This window comes from Physeter macrocephalus, chromosome 18, assembly GCF_002837175.3.
Source record: "Physeter macrocephalus isolate SW-GA chromosome 18, ASM283717v5, whole genome shotgun sequence".
Lineage (NCBI taxonomy): Eukaryota > Metazoa > Chordata > Mammalia > Artiodactyla > Physeteridae > Physeter > Physeter macrocephalus.
Window position 1 is genome coordinate 80,053,974 of NC_041231.1, and position 15,096 is coordinate 80,069,069.

The 15,096-nt window shown below is 42.9% G+C and overlaps 1 pseudogene; it reads right to left on the reverse strand.

Moving 5' to 3' along the window:
• Window positions 1-3,720: 3,720 nt before the first annotated feature.
• LOC129391528 (60S ribosomal protein L24-like) overlaps window positions 3,721-15,096 on the reverse strand; it is a 14,918-nt pseudogene continuing 3,542 nt past the window's right edge.

Here is a 15,096-nt window from a genome sequence, read left to right on the forward strand (position 1 = left end):
GTTATTCATTTCTTAATCTTCATCAGTGAAATAAAAGTGGTGACCAGGGAGATAATATACATAAAAGAGGCTGGAAGCTATATTTATTGGCACGCAGAATAAGTTGTTGTTTGTATGGTAATTGGAGTAGCCCTGGGAAATTTGCTCCCTCCCAAATCTTTCTTTCCTTCTAGCACAGTATGAAATGCTGCATTAGAGGGTAATTTGTTCGGTTTAAGGCATCATTAAAATGTAAATACCCAGGATATAGACTAAGCCATTCTCAGCTATAATTAGTTTATCACGTCCTTTTCTATAATTCCAGGATCTGACCCTGGGTCCTGCTCTATGGGAGAGTGGATGCCACGAGGAGTGGGAGCTGGTGAGGAAGAAACACACAGGACCAGTGAGAACCAGGTGAGTTTGGCATGATGAGAAGGGCACGGAGCAAGGAGTCTGAACACCTGGATTTGAGCCCGACCTCAGCCACTAATAGTTATGGGAGAGGCTGCTTGGAGAGGGGGTTCAACACTGCCACCAGCACAGTCCTGTCTAACAAAAGCAAATTACTGCCACCCTGGGCACAGGCGATAAGTCCCAGGACAGCTGATCTCCAGGCCAGGTGGCAGTCTTCGAGAAGATCTGACACAAGAATATTGTCCACGAAGAATAACTATGAAACTAAAGGGGGACTTCCCTGGTGGTGCAGTGGTTAAGAATCTGCCTACCAATGCAGGGGACATGGGTTCCATCCCTGGTCCAGGAAGATCCCACATGCCTCAGAGCAGCTAAGCCTATGCGCCACAACTACTGAGCCTGTGCCCTAGAGCCCGTGAGCCACAACCACTGAGCCCTCGTGCCACAACTATGGAAGCCCGCATGCCTAGAGCCCGTGCTCCGCAACAAGAGAAGCCACCGCAATGAGAAGCCTGCGCACCGCAACGGAGAGTAGCCCCCACTCGCCGCAACTAGAGAAAGCCCGCACGCAGCAACGAAGACCCAACGCAGCCAAAAATAAAGGAAGGGAGGGAGGGAGGAAGGAAGGAAGGAAGGAAGGAAGGAGAGAAGGGAGGAGGAAACTAAACGAACCAATCAGCCCCTCTCTCAGAAACTTTTTTTTTTTTTTTTTTTGGCAGCGCCATGCAGCTTACAGGATCTCAGTTCCTGAATAGGGACTGAACCCAGGCCACGGTAGTGAAAGCCCAGAATCCTAACCACTTAGCCACCAGGGAATTCCCTCTTGGGAACTTTAAAAGCTAGACTGAGAGAAGGACTTAGCAATGGGCAAAAGCCAATGATCCACAGAGACCCAGCAAGCAGAAACCACAATCAGGAGAGGCCAAGAGTCAGCATGAGCCATAAAGAAGACAGACGAGTTGTTTTTTTCTTCTCAAGTTATTAACCCGTGGCAGCAGAAGTAGCAGAGGCAGAGATAAAAGGAGCGAGGCTGTCACCAGGCGTAACACTTGGGTGGGACTAAGAATTCCCTAATTCTGGGGATGTGGCCAGATGCCTGGTTTCTGTGCTGTATCAACCCCTGCAGAACCTTAGAATGTTCCAACATCCATAAAGCCTGGCTGTATGGCTGCTGGGATTGCGTCTTACATTTTCCACGTGGCTGCATGGACCAGGGTCTCCTACCACACAGTCTTCTCCAACACACACACACGTACATACACACACACATGCACACACATGCATATCCCCCATCAGAGTAGGGAACCAAGATGTGCCTCTGTCGCTTTCAGCTCCAGAGTCTTATTAGCTTGAGATAAATTCCCCTGATCTGTTTTTTTCTAAAATGAAGGAGCTAGATTTCACTAGACAGTCTCTAAGGTCCCATCCGGATCTTGCCTTTAGAATTGCATGAATCCAACAAAGATGTGACGAGATTAGGATTGAAACATGCTTTTATTATAGTACCTTCGCCCACATTAAGGGAGATGGGGTCTAAGAATTTACCCCTTCCTTGCTGTGGAAATCCAGTGACTATCATGGCTTGCCATGACAAGAGTCAAGACAAGGAGAGAGCCTGAGATGACTGAAGTGTGTGTGTGTGTGTGTGTGTGTGTGTGTGTGTGTGTGTGTTGGGGAAAAGGACCTGACGAGTGGAGAGATGGAGAAGTAGAAATTAGCTTGGAAGACAGGCTGAGAAGCACAGTGGGCCGAAGCAGTCAGGACTGAATTAAGAAAGCTTGAGGTTTGCTGCTTTCAAACTAGTCCTAATTACATTATCTGAGTGTATATAATGGGTCTGGTGCCTTTTCTCCAAATGATGTTGACACATGTCTGCTCAAATAAATCAGTGCTCCTATCTCTATGGACTCATTTGGTGGGAATGACGAGCACACATGCTGACTGGAATAGAGATGAGGAGAGGGCACAGCAGCAGGAAAAAGACAGGGACGTTGTACAATTGATCAAACCTTCCCTTTGCCACAGGATAATATCCAAACTCCCAGCTATATGCGTGCCTGGCCCTGCCCCCATCTTTGCCTTCCCACTGCATATCCTATGAGCCAAGCATATTAAGTTTCCTAGCGCTTTAATTATATTTCATTTTCTTTCTTGCCTTTATGGCTTTATGTATCCTGTTCTCTCTGCTGGAAAAGTCTTGACTCCCTTACCTATGCAGTGAATGCTTCTTCTTCCTGCAAAACGTGAATCAAAATTCATAGCCCCCTACTAGAATATAAACCCTGATAGGGCAGAGCCCTTGCTGTCTTGTTCAGGACTATATCTCCAATGGCTAGAGCAGTATCTAGCGCTTAAGCTGGCACTCAGTCGATGTTAGATGGATAGATGGATGGATGCATGCATGCATGGACTATTCGTAAAGCTTTCCCTTAATCCCCACAGGTCCCTTTGCATGCAAGTCTTTCCTTTCCTGATGTCCTTTCAGCACTTTGTACATATCTTTATTAGGTGTTATTCCCAAGAGACCAAAATCTCCTAAAGGGAAGATAACATGCAGTAGTAGAGGCAGAGAGTAATGGGAGTGGGGGGAGGAGGAAACCTGCTATTTACAACCACAAATTTCCATTTACCAAGGCTGGATTCTGTTAAATAGAGATCCCCTACTGTGCTGTTGAGCTCTCAAATACCCCATTAGCCTGGGACCTGGGACCTGGGTACCTTCTCAGAAAGCAAAGAGAAGAATTTTAAGAGGCATGGGGTAGAGAGCAGGAAGGTGGCGTCACCGGGTGTCTGTGCTGGGACCGTGGAAAGTCACTGTTAGTGATAAGGCTGGATGACAGTAGATTTGAAGATATTGCCTTACTGCATCGTAAACCCGCCCTGTGTCCCCTTAAGTCTTCAGGAAGTCCTATATCACATGCTGGGAGTGAAAGTTTCAGCTGGACGAAGGGGCAGCACCTAGAATTTTGCCAGGTGATTCATCAACCTGTGAACTCAGGAAGAACAGGACCTCAGATCAGAACAAACTCTAAGCTTCCTGGGAACGTGGTTATCTCAGGGTGGGCTTGGCACTCCCATGGGGCATAGAATGGGGTTCAAAACAATCATGTCTAGATATTTGGGACCAGGAAATGTCCAGCTGATGGCTAACTCCTAGAAGGCCCTGAACAAATTTGTTGGGGAAAAAAAAAAAAAAGCAGGGATGAGAGGAAATGAGTATAGAGGAAAGGGAAAGATGTGAATATGTATGCCTTGTATTAAGAACGGAATCCCTTTTTTAGAGTCATCTCTATTTTAAAATCTGATCTAAAAAATAATAATTAATTAATTTAAAAAATCTGATCTGGCAATTTGACATTTTCCACCAACCCAGGGAGCAGAAACCTTCACGGGCTTCACAATATTTTTCTTAGGTGCTGCCTTTGAGGGAGGCTTAGCAGCAGCCTTTGCTGTATTTTTAGATGCTTTCTTAGCCCCCTTTTGCTTCCTTGGCAGCCCTGTTAGGCTGTTCTTGTTGAGCCTTTCTGATTCCTCTTAGCCCTTATATCAGCAAGGGCTATACCCATGATGGCCTCTGGAATTTGACTATACCATGGGTTCTTTTTAAAATTTCTTCAGCTCTCCCTTTTTGTGCTTTCTTCTGGAGAGAACAGTCCAGTTTACCTGCCAAGGATTCCTCTTGGAAAGGAACACCAACTTGCAATTTGCATTATGAAGTTGGAAAACCTTCCAGTAGGTCCTGGTGTAGAGCCTCCGGTGTCCAGGGTAGATTGTATACCCACCAAAACTGCAGAGCTCGACCCTCTTGTCTGCGGCTGCCAGCGAAGAAGAAAAATGGCAAAGAGAAGAACTGGGTCTTGATTATTTAGTGCAAATACGGAAATGAAGATAGTACCCTTGTAATAATAAGAGCTACTCAAAATTAGAATTTTCTCTCACAAACTGTCAGCAGAGTCTTTAGCAAAATTAAAAATGGGAGAAAATTTGTCTTAACCTCTCATCCATTTCATCCCAGATGTCAGGTGCTCTCCCAAAAGCATTTACACTGCCAGAGGACAACTTTCTAACCCCAAAAGACCTCTAAAGGAAGGAATTGTGTGTGGGGGAAAAGGGAGGGGAAGGTTTTATGCATGAGAACTTTAGGATTCTCTTCCTTTTCTCTGGGTCAACAAAACTCCCCACTGAATCAAGGAGTAATTAGAGGTTCCACCTTGAGTCCTCATGCCTTTTCCCTCTGTAAGTCCTCCTGCCCGGTGTTGAACACATTGGTGGACTTAATAACTAACTGATCACTGATCATCTTTTTGGGCCTCCCCTCCAAAGGACCTTTTTCTTCACTGGAAGCCTCCGCACCTACAGATCTTTGCACCACATGGGAATTTTTTTTTTTTTTTAAGAAAAATCTGTAAGTGAAAAATTACTAGTGAAACTGTGTGCGTATATATGCGCATGCAACATGAAAGTATAGCAGCACCTAAGGAGCTCAAATCTTGGTTCCTATAAAACTGCAAATTGATGTGGTATTAATAAAAAAAGAACACGGTGGAAAAAACATAACTGTGTGTTTGCTGTGCCATCTGTCCCCACCTTCCCTTCTCTGTGTTCACGGCTCTAACTTAGGATCCCTAGTATCGCCCATCTTGTTCCTGATTGACCTAACAATTTATCTCCTCTCCATCAATTTCCATCCTCCATCAACTAGTCTTAAAATGCTAGTCTGATTCTGCTCTCACCTGTGCCCTATTATGAAGAATTAAGAATAGACTCTCTCGGGCTTTCCTGGTGGCGCAGTGGTTGAGAGCCCGCCTGCCAGTGCAGGGGACACGGGTTCGGGCCCTGGTCTGGGAGGATCCCACATGCCACGGAGCAGCTGGGCCCGTGAGCCACAATTACTGAGCCTGCGCATCTGGAGCCTGTGCTCCGCAGCAGGAGGGGCCGCGGCGGTGAGAGGCCCGGGCACCGCGATAAAGAGTGGCCCCCGCTTGCCACAACTGGAGAGAGCCCTGGCACAGAAACGAAGACCCAACACAACCATAAATCAATCAATCAATCAATGAATAGACTAGAATAGAATAGACTCTCTCATCAGCATGTCTCCTGGGCTGCTGCTTCAACTTTCTGCTTTCTTGGGTGGAATTTAGTCCTTCCTATTCTCCAAACAGAGTACTTTTTACAGGTTCTTACTGTTAGAATTCATTGTTTTTGTGTCTGTTTCCACACAAGATTGTGATCCCCCAGGATCCAACCGTGCCTTAGTTCTCTGTAGCTCTGTGGCTCTGGCCCAATTCACTCACTCCATGACTGTTTGTTGAATGAGTAATGGGCACGAAAGAAACATTTTTAAAGTAACTGGGAAGCTACAGTATTCAAAGCTCCCCACAATTTGGAGTGAGACCAATGTAACGCAGTAAAAAAGTAAAGATTTCGGAATAGACAAACTCAAAGTTTCAATTTGATCCCTGTGACTGAGTAGCTGTGTTGGACAAGTTCTATAGCTCCCAGAGCCTCAGGTACTTCCATCTGGTTGTTATGAGGATGGGAGGCAGGTTGTCAGGTTTCACATCCTGACTTGACCTCTTGCCAGCTATGAGATATTAGGCAAGTTACTTCACCTCTTTGTATTGTACTTCACTTTTATGGGTATGCAAAGTAAACCTCAACAAAGCTGTTTTTATTTATTTTTTAAATTAATTAATTAATTTATTTATTTATTTTTTGGCTGCTTTGGGTCTTCATTGCTGTGCATGGGCTTTCTCTAGTAGCAGGGGCTACTCTTCGTTGCAGTGTGCGGGCTTCTCATTGCGGCGGCTTCTCTTGTTGCAGAGCATGGGCTCTAGGTGCATGGGCTTCAGTAGTTGTGGCCTGCAGTCTCTAGAGCGCAGGCTCAGTAGCTGTGGCGCACGGGCCCAGCCGCTCCGCGGCATGTGGGATCTTCCCGGACCGGGGCACGAACCCGTGTCCCCTGCATCGGCAGGCAGACTCTCAACCACTGCGCCACCAGGGAAGCCCGAGAGAATCCTTTTTCACCGTGGGTGTTGCCTGGTTATCTAGAGAAAAGAGTGATTACCTACTTTAGATTTGTCATAGGAAAAATAAAGTGTCCAGCTCCCTTTGTGACAGCAGAATAAGGAGCGATTGAGTCACTGCTGTATTTGTGGAGGGCAAAACAAAGGATCTGGTTTCCCCCTGCTGACACCCCATTTAAAAACATAGAGATACATGAGTGTAGCTTCTCTGTGGCTGAAAATATTGCATTCAATTTTGTTTTACCTGAAACACCATTTTCTGATGAGAATTTTCAGACTGTTTTTCTATAACTGATGGCCAGTGGGGTATTTTAAGAGAAATGCAGGGGTCCCTCCATCCTTTATCTGTTCATGGTACTTGGTAATATTCAGCCAAGCTCCTGTTCTAATAAGTGTTCTTTGGGGGGAAGGTCAGAAGAAGGAAAAGAAAGTTCATGCTAAGCTCTTCCGGGTGAGATAAAAGTTACGCCAGGAAGTAGAATTACAAGCAAGATAGGAAGTCACCGAGTTGCACCCGCAGGTGTTGGGGAAGTTCCGAGAAAGGAGAGATCAACTGGGGCAAGAGGAGTCAAAGGAATGAGAATGAGAGAGAATGTGTAAATATTGATTTGAGTGTCTGCTCTAGTATTTTCATTCTCACAACAACTTGAAAGTTAGGTATTGTTTTCCCCATGTTGTTCAGGAAATTGCAGCACAATGAGATTTCATCTTCTGCCCAAGCTCATACAGCTAACAAGCAGTTGAGTTTAGATTGGAGACCAGGTTTGTCTGTATCCAAGGCCCTTATTCATGCCATTCTCTCTTGGACTTGAGATGAGACTTGAAGAATGATTATGAATCGGATGAGTACTGGTAATAAAGTAGAGGCGCTCCAGAGTTAGCTAAGTAGAAGGAAGTATAATTTGGACTGGTGCTTTATAAGGGCAAATCCTGTTGTTTTTTTTTAACTTTGGGAACTGCTGAGCAGAAATAAGCCAAGGAGAGTGAAAGCATCCTAGTGACCTTCTTCCCTTGGAAACTCTCCTGGTGCTCTGGTGCCTCAGATTTTTGCCTTGACAGATTTTTTTTTTTTTTTTTTTTTTTAATTTGGTACACGGGCCTCTCACTGTTGTGGCCTCTCCCGTTGCGGAGCACAGGCTCCGGACGCGCAGGCTCAGCGGCCATGGCTCACGGGCCCAGCCTCTCCGCGGCATGTGGGATCCTCCCAGACCGGGGCGTGAACCCGCGTCTCCTGCATCGGCAGGCGGACTCTGAACCACTGCGCCACCAGGGAAGCCCTGCCTTGACAGCTTTGTGGAGACAATCCATTCCAGTGCTGGAAAGTTCCAGCAGCCTCTCCATAATTTTATGAGCAGATGGCAGTGTTTGGACCGTATTTCAGGACTTACAGATTTTTTTAAAATTTATTATTTATTTTTGCTGTGTTGGGTCTTCGTTTCTGTGCGAGGGCTTTCTCTAGCTGTGGCAAGCGGGGGCCACTCTTCATCGCGGTGCCCGGCCCTCTCACTATCGCGGGCTCTCTTGTTGTGGAGCACAGGCTCCAGACGCGCAGGCTCAGTAGTTGTGGCTCACGGGCCTAGTTGCTCCGCGGCACGTGGGATCCTCCCAGACCAAGGCTCGAACCCGTGTCCCCTGCATTAGCAGGCAGATTCTCAACCACTGCGCCACCAGGGAAGCCCCCAGGACTTACAGATTTTGTCCAGGAATTTTAAATTTTCATTTTCTGGTATAATTCATATGATCCTTGACAGCTTGCCTTGCTGAAATATTTTCTTTTTAAACTCTACCCTCCCAGTTGGTCTCTACCTAACTGAGCCACTGGCCAATTTAAACAAATAAGTACTTATTTTTATAGTAGCAATTCATGCCTAGTTTTCACAAAAGTAATTCAAACTATCATTTCTGTGGAAATTTTCAAAGCCCATCTCAAATGTTTATCTCCCTAATTCTGGTGCTATCTCTGTAAGGTAGTCAGAAAGGAAAGGAGAATTAGCAAAGATGGTTGCACTGCTAGTCACTTACATATACGTTATGTTATTGTATCATCATCATTAATGGGTTCTTGGGAGCACAGAATAGGACTGATAAGAACAACTATACTCCTTAGTTTGTAGTGCATTAATGATGCCACCACTGGCATAGTCCCTTTTAAATTTAATTTTATGCTTCTTATTTGTGTCTTCTTCATCTTCGATGCTCAGTGCCATTTGCCACCTCCTTGCCACCATTCACATCCATGCTCCTGTATTTAATGTATATCATTCCATCATCCATGCATTTATTCACAAATTTGTGTAACAATGAACAACAGAAAGCATTACTTTATGTTTTACATCAATTGCATTGTGCTAAGCATTTCATTGTGCTTTTTACTTTTTAAGCTCAATACTATATTTGTGAACCATCCTTATTGATATATATGGATCTAGTTCCTTCTTTCTGATTGATACACTGTATTTGATAATATACATATACCACACCATGTTCATCCTTTCTCTGTTCAGTTTTTAGGTTGGTTCCAAATCTTTGCACTGACAAACATTAACAACAATGCTGTCATGAATCATCCTCCCCTTGTGTCTTTGTGAAAGATTTTCTAAGGTACCCAAGCATGGAATTTCCTGGGTCACAGGCTATATGTGCACTTAATTTTACTAAATAACACCCAATTGTTCTCCAAAAGCTTATAGTCTCACCAACACTACATGAGTCTTATAAACTTCTGTTTATTCAGTTAATTATTCAGTTAATAAACTTCAGTTATTTATTCAGTTAATAAACTTCAGCTATATACCAGACATTGTTCTAGGTCCTGAAGATATAGAGGTGAGCAAGACAGAGAAGATCTCTACCCTCCTGGATTTATAGACTATAGTCTAGTAATCAATAATTACATTAGGGTAACCAGTAACCACTTTCTTTTTCAATATAGCATAAATAAACAATTCAGGGAGTTCATGTTCCCATCATCTGCTGTAAATCCCCTTACCATGTTCTATTAATGGTCTATCAGTGGTCTGTGGTTGCAATATTTACATAATGAATTAGCTGAGCCATGTTTGGAAGACTTCGAAGCCCAGCATACCTCCGTAGTCAAACTTCTAACTAGTCCTTTAAGCCAGGGCTAACAAATTGCTCAGATGGAAATAATAAAAGCTGATCAGACAAGGGTATCTATTAATTATCAAAAGGAAATTCAAAAAGGAAAACAAAAATGGAAAGCAAAGCTCTTGTCCCTGAAAAAGTGCATCATTCAAATCACAAAGCAGGCAGAAGTAACCCATGAATGAGTATCAGCCTGGAACTCTAGATGTGATGACAAAGTTAAGAAAGAGTGAAATGCATTCAGTCAACAAATATTTACTGGGAGCTCATTAGATGCCAGTTTCTGTTCTAGGCATGGAGGATAAAGAGATGCAGTAGGCAGTATCCCTGCCCTTGTGGGTCATATATTCCAGTGGGAGCCAGAGGCCATAAACAAATTATTGAATAAAATTATAAAATGATGTCAGTTGTTTGGATGAAAATAAAGTAGGGTAAAGGAATATGATTGATTAGGGATGCTATTTTGTATAAGGAAGTCAGAAAAGGAGGGGGCATGAGGTATGAGACATGAGAACTTACGGGGGAAGAGAGTTCCTAGGGGAGACATAGGCCATGAAGTGTGGTTGGCTGACATTTCAAGGACCAGGATAAAGACAATGAACATGGAGGGGAGTAGGTGGAGCTGCATTTTTCAGGCCTTGGTGCCCTTGCATTCCTCCTCCATTTCTTTCAAATGATATTGCTTTGACATTCCATCTGAGAGCAGGAGAACAGAAGTTAAAACCATGGCTCACCGTCTACCATTAATGGAGTTAATTATAGGAGCACCATGGGAGAGTTTGGTTTTGGAGCACGCATTACTATCCTCCCCTGATTTCTTATCTCCAAACGCCTGCGCTGGGAAGCAGTGGAACAGAGAAGGACTTCAGCCTTGGTGAGATTTACTTCTGTTCAGAGGGTTCTTCTCGGTATCCAATTCGTATTTAGGTATACTCTCATAATTTTTTTTATTTGGGGATTTAGGTTAGTTTTTAGATAACAGTGACTTGGTATATGACATTCCTATTTGAAAGATAAGAAAATTAAGTTTCAGAGAGGCTGGTCACCACATCCATCCACCACCAAACAGGACTGTGGGAAAGAAGATCTCACTACACAGTATTCTGATTCCCATCCCAGAAGCTCTAGACTATTCCGCAAGACACAGCCATGAGCTACGGTAGATCTAAGTATGCATCACTCAGGGAGATTGGAATTACTTTAGGAAATTCTGATAAAATACTACCAACTAGAAAATTCACTTAAAGGAGATCTGTGAAAAACACCTTAGGAGGGGGACTTTTTTTCCTGTGAGTTTCCTCCCATCAGACTCAACAACCCCCTCTTGGGAATTCCCTGGTGGTCCAGGGGTTAGGACTCCATGCTTTCACTAGGTTCAATCCCTAGTTGGGGAACTAAGATCCTGCAAGCCGCATGGCATAGCAAAAAACAAAACAAAAACAAAACCCTCTTATAATAAATATTTTGTAATATCCTTTTCCTTACTCTGAAATGCAATTCACAGATGATATAACCTCCTGGTTATTTGTCAAATGGAGATATGTTCTAGACCCAGATAATTATAAACAGGTTCCTCACCTACATCAACGTCTGAGGGGACGTATGCAAGTGGGATAGGACTGAAAAGTTGTTATAGAACATGGGTCAGTTACTTATGTGGACGTGTCCCACACAATGAGCATCCCTGGTCCTTGCCCACTCTGCATCAGTCCTTATAACTCCCAAATTTCCAAAATTCTCTCTAGGTGGCATTACGTTTCACATCAATTTCTTTCCTTTTGAGCGTTAGCATATTTGACCTAGAGAAGAAAGCTGGGACACTCGCCTTTAGCCATGTGTAGTGGGTTGCGTGGTGGCCCCTGCAAAAGGTATGTCAATATCCTAACCCCTCAAACCTGTGTATGTGAGCTTATTTGGAGAAGGGGTCTCTACTGAAGCAATTAAGTTAAGGGCCTCTAAATAAGATCATTCTGGATTATCCAAGTGGGGCCCTAAATCCAATGACAAGCGTCCTTATGAGAGACAGAAGAGAAGACACAGATAAGAAGTGAAGGCTACGTGATGACAGAGATTGGAGTTACGCTGCCACAAGTCAAGGAATGCCAAGAGACAACAAAATATTCCATCTTAGAGATTTGGAAGGAAACACAGCCTTGCTGACACCTTGATTTTGAACTTCTACCTTGCAGAACTGTGAGAGAATTTTTGTTGTTTTAAACCACAGAGCTCATGGTAATTTGTTAGAGCAGCTCTAGGAAATGAATATGCTATGGATACCTCTTCTTTGGAGATACGTCCTCAAAAAATTTTAGGAAGTTGGATCCTGAGACTGGACACTGAATTCACATCCTACATTCTCCACAAAGAGCTCTTGTACCACTTTAGCCATGAGTCATTTCTCCTGTAGAATTATGTAGCAATGGGAAGGGTTGCAAAGTGCTCTTGTCTCAGTTCGCAGGTGAGGAACCTGAGGCCCAGATGGCAAAGAGACTGGCCCAAGGTCATGCAGCTAGTTGGTGGCTAAGCAGTGAACAGAACCAAGGTCTTCTGATTTGCAGAACACGGCTCCATCCACAGCACCAGCACGCCTTCTCTGCTGACAGCTTGCTGCTGTCGATGTCAACTACTAGGCATTTAGCCCTGTTATCCCACCTGTTATCCCAGCCTGGGCTCAGAAACCCTGCCCTGTAACTCTAATGTGATCTCACTGAGGGCAAGCATCCTTCTTTTGTGTCTCCTTTGCCATCACAATAGTCTGAAAGTGCTATCAGTAAGACCCATCACTTTAAGTCTGGAAGTGCTATCAGTAAAACTCCTCACTTTGACGGAAGGCTTTTTCTTCCCTTTGGTCCCATCTTTCCAGCCTCATCTTCCACCACTTCCTTTCTTACACCTTGTGCTCTAATAACACCAGCCTTCTCTTTATTCCTCTAATGCACCACCTTTATCCTTTCCTCTGAGCCTTCATGTGAACGGATGTATCATTTCCTTTCCCAAGTGGAGGCTTCAATAAGCAGCCCAGAAGAGATACAACAGGGACCAGGGAAAGGAAAACAGAGAGGGGAGAAAACAGTAATTCCCAGAACTAATATCCTAGAGCCCTGGCTACTCAGGCTTCATTCGTATTAACTCAAGCTTATCCTCACATGGTCCGAGGATGTAGATACGTTACTTCCCCTGTTTTAAAGATAAGAAAACTGAGGCAGAAAGGTTAACTAACATGTGCAGAGTCAATAGTTAGGAGGAGAAATTCTCAGTATTAAAATGCATGTGGCCCAGCCTGTTCTTAGTGTCCATTATAATTTACCCTCAGCTGACCTCTGCCATAAAAAGAACAACCTATCATATTTTGTATTTTAAATATTTTCCTTGCATTAGGGATTTTATATTCATAATCTCAAATTCTCAAAACCTGTGCAAAAATAAGTGTTATTCTCCTTCTACAGATAAGGAAACTGAGGAGTCAAAATGGCTTGCCTTAGACTACTTCACTGGTAAATGGTAGAATTAGCATTCCCAAGCCAGCCCCTTTTTGCTGCCATAATTTTGCTGGTCAAGCCAAGCATATTGATAAATCATTAAGGGGAGAACAAAGGATTTCTTCAGAGCAGTTTGGAAAGGCTGCCAGCAAGGGCTGTCCTCACACTGGTCCATGTATGGCACTCAGGTCCAGCAACCAGGAACACAGCATGCCATGTAGATGGTGTTGGGGCCCAGGGTGGGAGGTGGGCAAATAAAAACTCAGATACACTGTGACCTCCTTACAGAATTACCTGGATAACATAAGACAAAGTTTCATCCTCTCTAATTTATCCTTTAAAGTCTGAGTGTCCCTTTTATTAAAGCAAGAACCATGGAGGAGGCTGATGGCCTTAATGATGATGATAATGGTGGTGATGATGGTGATGATGATGGTGTTGATGACGATGACAAGGACAACGATGCCAATAACTTTAAGAATCTCATTTGGAAAAATCTTTCACACTAAGCCAGTTGGCACAAAGCTGTCTGGAATTGGCAGCTGCAAAAGTAAATTGGAAGAAATTAATCCAGAGTTAATCCTACTGATTTTCTCCATCAACTTGAACTCCAAAAGGCACTTGATTGAATAAAAAGGAATTATTGTTGGAGGAGGAGGGAACCTTAAGAAAGAGTTTGAGAGTGAATTTTTTGTTCATATTTTTGAAGTACGCTGAAACAACCTTTTATCATTTAAAAACAATCTGAACTATCATTTAAAAATTATTGCACTTAAATGAACTCTAGAAAAATGAAAAGTTCTCCTTGTTTCTACTTCAAAAATGAATGCTGTAGAACAACTGACTCTGCAGAAATACAAAGGATCATGAGCGCCACAAAAAAAGAAAACTACAGACCAATATCAGTGATGAACATAGATGCAAAAATCCTCAACAAAATACTAACAAACAGAATCCAATAGCACATTAAAGGGATCATACACCATGATCAAGTGGGGTTTATCCCAGGAATGCAAAGATTCTTCAATATACACAAATCAATCAATGTTATACACCATATTTACAAACTGAAGGATAAAAATCATATGATCATTTCAGTAGATGAAGAAAAAGCATTTGACAAATTCAACACCCATTTATGAGAAAAACCCTCCAGAAAGTAGGCATAGAGGGAACTTACCTCAAAATAACCATTTACTATTGCAACAAAAAGAATAAAATACCTAGGAATAAACCTACCTAAGGAGAAAAAAGACCTGTATGCAGAAAACTATAAGACACTGAGGAAAGAAATTAAAGATGATACAAATAGATGGAGAGATATACCATGTTATTGGATTGGAAGAATCAACATTGTGAAAATGACTATACTAACCAAAGCAATCTACAGATTCATTGCAATCCCTATCAAACTACCAATAGCATTTTACACAGAACTAGAACAAAACATTTCACAATTTGTATGGAAACACAAAAGACCTAGCATAGCCAAAGCAATCTTGAGAAAGAAAAACGGAGCTGGAGGAATCAGGCTCCCAGACTTCAGACTATATTACAAAGCTACAGTAATCAAGACAGTATGGTACTGGCACAAAAACAGAAATATAGGTCAATGGAACAGGATAGAAAGCCCAGAGAAAAACCCACACACATATGGTCACCTATGTCTGATAAAGGAGACAAGAATATACAATGGAGAAAAGACAGCCTCTTCAATAAGTGGTGCTGGGAAAACTGGACAGCTACATGTAAAAGAATGAAATTAGAACACTCCCTAACACCATACACAAAAATAAACTCAAAATGGATTAAAGACCTAAATGTAAGGCCAGACACTATAAAACTCTTAGAGGAAAACATAGGCAGAACACTCTATGACAGAAATCACAGCAAGATCCTTTTTGACCCCCTCCTAGAGAAATGGAAATAAAAATAAAAATAAACAAGTGGGACCTAATTAAACTTAAAAGCTTTTGCAGTGCAAAGGAAACTATAAACAAAACGAAAAGACAACCCTCACAATGGGAGAAAATATTTGCAAACGAAGCAACTGACAAAGGATTAATCTTCAAAATATAAAAGCAGCTCAT